Source organism: Peromyscus eremicus, chromosome 16_21 (assembly GCF_949786415.1).
Source record: "Peromyscus eremicus chromosome 16_21, PerEre_H2_v1, whole genome shotgun sequence".
In the NCBI taxonomy this organism is placed as follows: Eukaryota; Metazoa; Chordata; class Mammalia; order Rodentia; family Cricetidae; genus Peromyscus; species Peromyscus eremicus.
Genome location: NC_081432.1, coordinates 14,141,006 through 14,151,252, shown reverse-complemented (window position 1 = coordinate 14,151,252; position 10,247 = coordinate 14,141,006).

Here is a 10,247-nt window from a genome sequence, read left to right as displayed (position 1 = left end):
CTAGTCTATTTGTATTTGGCAAAATTAAAGAAGATATCCTATCTTATATTTGTGAATCTAAGGTTTCATATCTTTTATCATAACTAAGGAAATTATAACTATTTAGTCTTCAACTACATCAAAGACCTCAGAAGGATATACTATTACCTGAGAAACGGGAGAAGGATGCAAGCAACTTTCAGGAGTCTTGCGAGAGTAGACAGAGACAGCTGGCAGCCTGGACAGTCATCCAAAGTTCCTCTGTAAAGTTGGGGCATCTGTCTTCAGCCCACAGGCCTAGCAGTTTCCTCTGCAAAGCAGGAACCTGTAGGATCATTTCATCAAGCAAAATTCAATAGTCACCTTTATATGGGTCCTGCATGTCCAGTCGATCAAGCAGTCCAGGCAAGAACAATTTCTTGCCCAAATGGCTATTTTTGCCAAGAAGAAGATAAACTCCATATAGAGTGTCTTCGATGCCCATCCTCTCTGAAGTAAATTGGTGCTGCCAGGAGCAGACATGTCTCACTGTCCAGAAAGTCTAAATTTTTTTAAACATTTTAAATGCCATATTATGTCTGTAGGTCTTTGAAGTGTTTGAAGATTACCTATCTATCTGAAATATATCTATGTATACTTAGAAAACTTAACTAACACGGCTACAAATTTGTCTATCATAGAAGACTAATTATTAATCTGTATTTCTTAATTATCCATTACAATCTAAATGAGTTACATAAACATAATACCTCAAACAAGAGTAGAAATATACATACAGTATAACAAATTAAATTTGTATCAATAAACTAAAATCCATATTAATGTAAAACATTTTAAACAAATTGGTCTTTAAAAGTAGGTTCAACAATTTACCCTTTTATCCTATCATGTCTATATCCTATATTTCTGTATCATATCCCCTGTTCTTTTAGAAAAATATTGACTATGACCAATAACAATTTATAATCAACAACCTAAACAAAGACAAACATCCATAATCTAATTTTGGGGAATGTGGGTGTAGTTTTCTAGGACATCCATCCTTACTGCTGGATGAGGGTGCTGTATTCTTACGGGGACATAAAGAAAATTTTAGGATTATGGAGTAGTCTTTGAGGCTGTATTGTCTGAGCTAGTTGCCTTGAAACCATTCTGGATGTTGGATCATCTGGGCCATGGTGTCATCAGAGACCTTTCAGGGGGTCTTGGCTGGTCAAACCTGATGTATCTTAGTCTGGAACAAATCCATAGCCTCTTGCTTCCTGTGGAAACAAAAGCAGAACCCCCTTTCCAAAGCAGCATTCCTTAGATCTAAATTTTGAAGTCAAGGTACTTTTAAAATACACATATTGGTTTAACTGAGCAGTCTTTACAATCAAACGTCTTTCTGTGGTTAAAAATCCCAAAGACAACACAATCTAGATTCTCTATGTGATATCCATCTTAACGTGGCTTATTTTTTTATATTACTTTTACTTTTTTTAAAAAAGACTTTATTTTTTAAAACTTTATATTTCTTTAATATAACTGTCTATATTTCTTTTTTTTTTCCTCTTCCAAACCTGCATACATTTTTACACACATTGTAAACCATTTAGAGGTTTATCCCATCTGAATCTGTCTTATTGTGAATCTATTTGCTTTAAACTGTAGCATTTCCACCCACCTCAGTTTCCCAACATGGCAAAACTATGTTTACAGCCAGCTCTGGGAACCATGTTCCCACCAACTTTGGGAAGCGGGAAGCAGTGGGTCTATGCTTCTATCAAAGCAGTGTGTAGCCCAGAAACTTTTTTTTTTTTAACTAGCAAAAGCTATATCCACTATGCAGCATACTGTGTGACTTGGAATCTGCCATGTTTCATGTAGGTCAAACCTGCATTCCACGAACCTGCCATAGAGTAACTCAAGCCTGTATGTTGCAGCGTCTAGCCACCCACATGAGACATAAAGTGGGAACCTGGTTTTGGCTCTATTTAGAATTGCTTATTAAATGGAAACTCTAGCCGTTGGGCACCATTAGTAGTTGAAGTTTCCTGTGTCCATCCTTGCATTTTCGCAGCTGCTCAGACCCAAATAAACACACACAGGCTAATATTTAAAACTGCTTGGCCATTAGCTCAGGCCTACCACTAACTAGCTCTTACACTTAAACTCAGCCCATTTCTGTTAATATAGATGTTGCCATGTATTCTGTGGCTTTACCTGTGTGCCTGTTACATGCTGCTCCCTGGACAGCAAGCTGGCATCTCCTGACTCAGCCTTCCTGTTCTCAGAATGAACAATGTTTAAGATAAGAGGAACATGATGATAAGAAAGAATAAGTCAGAGAGATGCTATCATATGAGGGTTAAGTTGCCAAGAATTGTGAGGGGAGGTAGAGAAGATGGAATTGAGCCAGGAGACACACAGTGATCATAAAATGGGTAACATAAATTGTGTAGACAATTGCCATAATATGCCAGGTTTTTTTGTTTTATTTAGAAAAATACAAGCTTTTGTTTCATTTCTGTCTGATATTGTTGTGAACCCCAAATATATTTTTAAATATATATATTTTTTCTTATCATTTGTCAGAAGGCATGTGCTCTACATTTGTAAGTTGAAAATCCTCATATTAAATCTTGGGATAGGTTAGTTATGTTTGGTAAAACTTAGGCAGTCACATGTCTGAAGTGTAGCACAGTTATGAACAGATTATGAAGAGAGCCTGTTTTGTTTCGGTTTTTTTTTTTTGGTTGTTCGTTTTTTGTTTGTTTGTTTGTTTTTGTTTGTTTTTTTATCCACCTCCCTGTTCTGCTTGTATGGTTCCTTTGGGAAGAGTTTTTACAGGTTTAAGTGCAGTCAGCTATGTATGATCAAGGTTTGAGGTAGTCATTCTTTTTCGTTTGTTTTCATATTTACTCTTAAGTTTGAGTATTTTTTTTTAATTTTTGTTCTTTTGTTTGTTCTTTATAATTCTGGCAGTGCCTACAAGCCCATGTTGTCCAAAAGGAGGTCATACGCTGGGAGAGATGTGGAAGGCGCTACAGTTGGGGTTGGGTGGGGGGCAGTCACAAGAAGTAATACTTTGATTATCTTCATGATGGTGGTTTCTGGCAATCCACATTGGTTGTTGTTTGATGTATAGCTAAACTCCTCCCCATTTGCCTCCATTTCCTCTGCTCTCGGTGTGATAATATCTTTTTCCAATTTTTTGTCTAAAGACACCAGTAATGTTTAATTGAGACTCACCCTAATGATCTCACTTTAATTTGATTATTGCTGTAAAGCCTCATTTCCAAATAAAGTCATGGAGTCATGGAAGGCTAGATTTTAACAAATTCTCTTTTTATAGAACATACCAGTAAACAGAAAAAAAAAATATACATGTTCAAGAGGTAGTATAGATACTTACTAAAAAAAATAAAGTTATATAAGAATATCCTGAAACTTACCTGTTTAGTTACTCTTCTATTGCTGGGAGTAGACACCATGACCAAGGCAACTTATAAAAGAAAGCATTTCATGGGGGCTTGGTAACAGTTTCAGAGGGTTAGTCCATGATTATGGCAGGAAGCAGACAGGCATTGTGCTAGAGCAGTAGCAGACAGCTTTACATACTGCTGCACAGGCAGCAGGCAGAGAGATTGGGCCACCATGGGCTTTTGATACCTCAAAGCCCATTCCCAGTTGACACACCTCCTCTGACAAGGCCACACCTCCTAACACTTCCCTAACATTTCCACAAACTGGGGTGCAAACATTCAAACATGGACCTATGGGGGCCATTCTCATTCAAATGACTACCCTTCCTATCTGACAGTGCCCAGAGGATACTATGCTTTAACTGTGTCTTAGTTACATGGGTGCCACTAATGTACCAACAATGTCCATGTAACTTGCAGTTGATTTGCACAGCTAGAATCCATTAATTGGTGTAACATGCGATCATGCAATTAGGAAAACTTAATGTCAAAAACCATGCCATAACAAATTAATATAATTATATTGTTATAAAATACAACTGTACTGTATGTCTCAGTAGCTGGATTTGTGTACAAGCTGCAGTATAGGTGATGCTCATTGATCAATATAGCCTTGAATCCATTCCATGTTGACACTAGCTCATAAGGTAGTAGAGCTTTAATATGCTCTTGCTCAGTGCTATAGGTACATAATTCCCTAGCTTTTAACTTTTTAATTTGAGATGTAACTGTGGGGAAAAAGACATATGAGAATATACATTAGACAGTTGCTTTCATCACTGTGAATACCTTTGGGTTTCAATTGTGTTGTGGTTTCATTCTCTGCCTGTGATGCTAGATTGATAACCTAATTAGTGAACCAGAAACACGGTCATGAAAACATGTCCTCCGGGAGGAACAAAAGAACGACTCTGCATTTAATTTCAAATTCTTCCTTGTCAGTACAGCTTGGATTTCGAAGAACACCTGACACCATATGATCAATGATCCTGATCAAGCATCCTGTCAGAGAGAGGCATAAAACTGATTAAAGGATGTCCCACTTCTTTCAGAATCCAAGCAGTTGTGGGGAAAATGCTGAAATAATTTAGATATTTGACTGTAGTCCTGATCAAAGGACCACATAGATGGAGGGTAGCATGTCTCTACATTTCTCAGAGTGACTTTAGGAACTCTGGGGTTTAAGTTCAGTCAGCTGAAAAAGTACAGAACATTTACTATGTGAAGGTGGATGTTTTAGAATTCATCAACAGGATATGCCAAAGCTTTTGTGTAATTTAAACTTAAAATAAGGTGTAGCTTCTGGGTAATACCAGTAGACACGCTAATTCGGACAGGGGAAAGCTCAGAAGGCCTCAGCCCTAGACAAAGTGGGCATGCTGTGAGTTGGAACAATATCTTCTTCCTCAGGGAAGAGCACACAAATTGTTTGTCCAAAACCAAATCGTCAGTTCTGAGATCAGACATACAAGTAACGTGGACAAAGCAGCTTGCATTTATGTATTTATGTACATGTATACACCATACACACACACACACCAGCAATTAATTTTAAAAATCTGAATTTAGAAGAAAGCAAGAGCAGTGGAATGCATGCAGATGTTGGAGGGAGGGAAAGAAAGGGGGAAAGGATGTAACTGTTAACTCAAAATTAAAAAGAAAGCATTAAAAAAATGAGGTCAATTTGTTGTGGGCCCTAATGCAGAGGTTAGAATTCTGTGATTATTTTAATGCATTCAGCTGTGCATCCTGTGAATCATGTGCTGTGCCACTGGAATTGCAGCATGCTCCTGAATGTGCAGGTGCCTGGCCTAATTGAGATAAATGATGGTGCTGGGTGTTCTGGAAGTTCTGCAAAAAGTGTAAGTGAAATGGAGTAAGATGTAAGACTAAGCACAGTAATGACCTAAGGAAAAGTAGATGTGGTTGCTAAGTCGCACAGGGCTCAGGGAAATTAGGGATATAAGGAGCCTGAACTTTATTTAGGGATGGTCCAATATTCATTCATGTAATAATGCATATGTGTGTAATCATAATTTTACACAATATCTAATAGATATTGTGGTAAAGGTTTGGGTGGTAGATCTTTAATTAAAACAACCCATTGAGTTTATGAGTGGTGTGTGTGTGTTCAAATGAAAAATAAAACTAATTCTTTAGTAAGTTGTAAAAGATGAGAAGTTTCGTTTTAATACTGCGATAGGATTGGCAATCATTGTCTTAGTACATGGTTTACACCATAGTGTTAAGAGATTGTGGAGTATAAGGGAACCAGAATCCAGCTAGCCACACAATTAGTGTGAGAATAAAGTGAAGAGAAGATAACAACTCATTGTAGTGATGTTCTCAGCAGGGATTGTGTCCACACATACTGAGTTAACTTAGTAGTGAAAGTATCAATGCTTGTAGGGTTTGGAATGTGTCCCAGAAGCTCTGTGCCACATAGACTGTTGCCCAGGCTGCTCTAATGCTGACAAACTCCCTTTCTAGTTACACATGTAGTGACTGTGTCAACTGGGACTTCCCCAGGTTTACCTGACACCCAAGACTATTGAATGTTCATTATGTATTGTAAATGTGCTGGAGTCACAGAGGCAGCAGTGAAGGACAAGGCCCCCCACAGCTCTTCCAAGTTCTGACTGAAGTTCTGACTGATGCTATCATCAGGAAGCTCAGTGTGGGGATTTCCTCATGAAACACCTCAGGGGTGAAAGGAAAGGCATGCACTGCTCTGAGAACAGACAATTCCAACAAAACTGAATCTTAAATAAAATACATAAAATAATATTCTCATTGAGTTGACAGTCATTTTCAAATGTAAATTTTTCTTGAGACAGCATCTCATAAATCCCAGGCTGGGACTAGGCATGTGACTGGGGCTAACCTTGAAGTCCGAATCCTCCTACCTCCCAGCCTGACTGATAGGTATTGGGGTTTAGGTGTGAATCACTGTGCCAGCTTCCCAGGTAGAATGTTTAATTCAAGAATTTAATAAAATAAAAGTATGTTACCATTTTTTTTTTCCTTCTGGTATCATGGGTACACTGACAGTCTGCTCCTGTTTAGCATTGTTCCTTAGATTTTAGTGTGAGAGAAAAAGCAGTAGAGATGAGATTTAGCCAGTTCTATTGGAAAAGACTCAAACTCTCTGTCATCTATTTTCTTTATCAGTCATATGGTAATGGCAATCAATGCTAATATAAATTAAGTTTGGATTTCATAATTTGATTAATTTCTTTCTAATTTACCTATTTCTAGATGTGAGGTGACTTGCATTCTCTTCTGGATCATAGTTTATTCCAAATGTTCAGTCCCCTGCAAATTAAAATTAACTCATTAAGGGAACTTCTTAGGATTCAGGGAAGGATTTAATTTATCACACAGGAACTCTTGACATGTCATGTAATTAATCCCTTCTTAGACAGCCTCCTCAGGGTGCAAAGTTCAGCATCCTCATTTCCCATTAGGGTTCTGTGAGCACCAAGGATCTGATGGCAGCCTGGAGTTCGTGTGTGGGGTGTGGGGACACAAACGAGGAAATAGGCCCTGTGATTTTGTTGTTCAGGAGGCCAAAGCAAGATGATCTCTTGAGTTCCAAACCATCTTGGGGTACAGAGCAAGATATTGTCTCACACAGAACAGAGCAAAAGGCGATAGAAGTTTATATTGTAATTGCGAACCTTGGCAAAAGAGGGTGGGTAGAAAGTTACCGATGATTGAATTCCACATGGCACGGAACCTTGGATTAATATTGACTGCAATAATAGATGGCCTTACTGGTGCCTGGGAAAGAAATAGAATTAAAATGTCATACAAAAGAAAGTTCAAACAGACAGCCCAACTTTTGTTATTGAGATCTCTTCAAATACAAGATTACCAGTAGCAAATTACTAGGCCAAACGACGGAGGTTGGACTGTGTTACTGTCTGGTGTTTTCTAAACACATGGTAAATGATAAAAAGAAAAAAAAATCATGATCAGAATTCTTTTTTAACATTTTAAAACTTTCTTCTGAAATCACCGTAATTTGATATATTGAACTGGAAAACTTGGCCAGTAGATAATAGTTCACAGTGTTTATAATGCATCAAGGCCTTTATAAACACTTCCAGTTGAACTGTTAAGTACCATCCTCAAAGCCATTCTTTCATCTCTGCTCCACTAGCATGAATTCTTCCATGCCTTGCTCACTATGATGGGCTGAAATCCCTCTGAAGTAATGAGCCAAAGGCCAGCACTCAGAAGGCAGAGGCATGAGGATCACCACGAAGTCTCAGGGCAGTCTGCTCTGATTAGGGAGTACTGGGCCAGTCAGTACTTCATAGCACACCTGTCTGAAAAACAGTTCACAACAATGAGGGAAAACAAAGCCAAAGTGAGTCTTTCCCGTTGAAGGTGCTTCATCACAGAGATGAGAGATGTAGCAAACACTCTATTTTTATTTATAAAAGCTGACTATGGAGCTTAGCATTTTCATTGGTAGTCAATGAATACTGAATTCAGAACTGGAATCCACATCTTTCTGACTGTGAACTCATTCTATTAACTATTGTGTAGTATAGCTTTAGGCACTCTCTGAGTAAGTACTTGATAATTATTCATTGATAGAATGGAAAAAAATGCTGTGTTGGTAATCGAAATTGAAATAACACACGTGGCTGTCAGATCACCCAAAGTCCTCGTGACGTGCTGTATCCTTTAGAGTATATTTAAAATACTGTCTCCTCTGTCTCTCCTTTTCAACCAATGACCTCTACTGGAAGGGATCAGTCTGAAGACTGGCTAGGGATGTGGAAGTTCAGCAGTTAAAGGTGTGTCCTTGTAACTGCAAACCTCTGGAGAGTGAAAAGATGGAGAAGAATCTAGAAACAGCTAGAGGAATTCTTTTAGTTTAAACATTTGTGGAGCTGATTAAGTTTGGAAATCAATATTGTGTGGTGATTTAGCATTTCGCTGAAACACAAGTTGTAACCAAGATCAGAGTGTAAAAGGAGAGGCAGTGAAGGGAATGAGATTGGGGGAGCTCACCGCCATAGACACCGATGCACTGTTTTCCTTCATTGTTATCTATGGAATTATGTTCTAGAGCATATATTAATTTATTATCATGCTGTTACCCGAGTGGTTAGCAAAAAGTGCAATTTACAGGCAGTAAGATCTAGTCTTTGAAAACATTAAGGATCTACAATTGTATGTTCTCCATTCAAAGCAATTAAAGGTGTTATATTTGAGATTAAATATTTTGTTGTAAATTAAGTAAAAGCTACAACTGCCAATGAAATCACTACCCCCTAAAGTGAAAGACTATGACTAACTGCTGTTAATTAATGAATAATTAATATATTATTGCCGGAGATTGAACCCAGGGTCTTCCACGTGTTAGGTAAGAACCCTACTACTGAGCTCCCTCTTGGTCCCAGGATACCTACTTTTAGGTAGGTATTCATAAACAATAGTCTATTTAAATTCCAATAACTCTCCTGTAGGATTAAATACAAATGAATTGTGTTACAGAAGAATGATTCAAAATGAAACATAGAGACCCACATATGTGCATACACATAAAATATTCACATAAACACATAAAGTCATAAACTATTCTAAAACACTGCTACAGCAGAAGCTGAATAGATTCATGTCCTTTCTAAGTGGATATGATAGATGTATATGAAAATTGTAAAGAAATCTGGTGTCCAGATGCAAGCTTCCTGTGGTTAGATGCAAAACCTTCCTTGACAGCTGGAGACACAAATGATGTTAGGAAGCAGATGATGGCAGTAAGTTCACTCCGCACAGAGCCTCCTGACAGCCAGATACTCTGGCTCATCTCATCACACTGTCACCTGCTGGGCTTCTAAACATGACAGCAAACTTTCTTCAAGAAATTTCATTTCATTAAGTTTAACGTAAATGCCACTCAGACTCCTAGGCTTCTCCTAAGCATACCCTTATGGCTGCTAGGTGACCAGGGCCTCTGTGGACAACAGACCACATTGCACATACTCCAGTCTGAGCTGCTTCTGCCAGTAGTCTTTCAGTCACAAAGGCATGCTGGCTAGTTTTTAGGTCAACCTGACGCAAGTTAGAGTCATTTTGGAAAGGGAACCTCGTATGAGAAAAAGCTCCCTCTGACTGACCTGTGGGCAAGCCTGTGGTATTCTCATTTTGTTTTTTGTTTGTTTGTTTTATTTTGTGTGATTGAAGATTGAGGTGGCAGGGCATAGCTCACACTGGTTTGTACTACCACATGGTTCTGGGTGCTTTTAAGCAGCACTCCTCTGTGGTGTTTACATCAGTTCCTGCCTTTACTCACCAGGATGACGAACTACAAGCTCTAAGATGAGAAAAATACTTTCCTCCCCAAGTTGTCTTTGGTCATGGTGTTTTATTACTGCAATAGAAACAGACTGACTAAACCCTGACTAAGACAAAAAGTAGAACCAGAGATTGAAGTGTTCTGACAGACCTGGCCATGTTTTGGGGAGGATTCTGGAAGGATTTTGGAGCATGGGACTGGAAAAGCAATTGGGTGCTCAGAGCTCAGTGGGCTATTCTGTGGAAGTTTGGAAATTAAGAATGTTGAGAGTGATGCAGACGGTGGTGGCTTGTGAAGCTTCAGAAGGAAATTTTTAGGGTCCCTTAGAGACTCTCCTGGGCCATTTGTGTGATGTTTTCTGTTAAGACTCTGTGGTGTCTAGTCAGCTGGAGCTGAAGAATCAGTTGTGATTAACCAGACCCCAGCATGACTGAAGTAAATCCTTGGCTTTGCTGGGACAATGGATGCTTATTCAGCAGGGACCA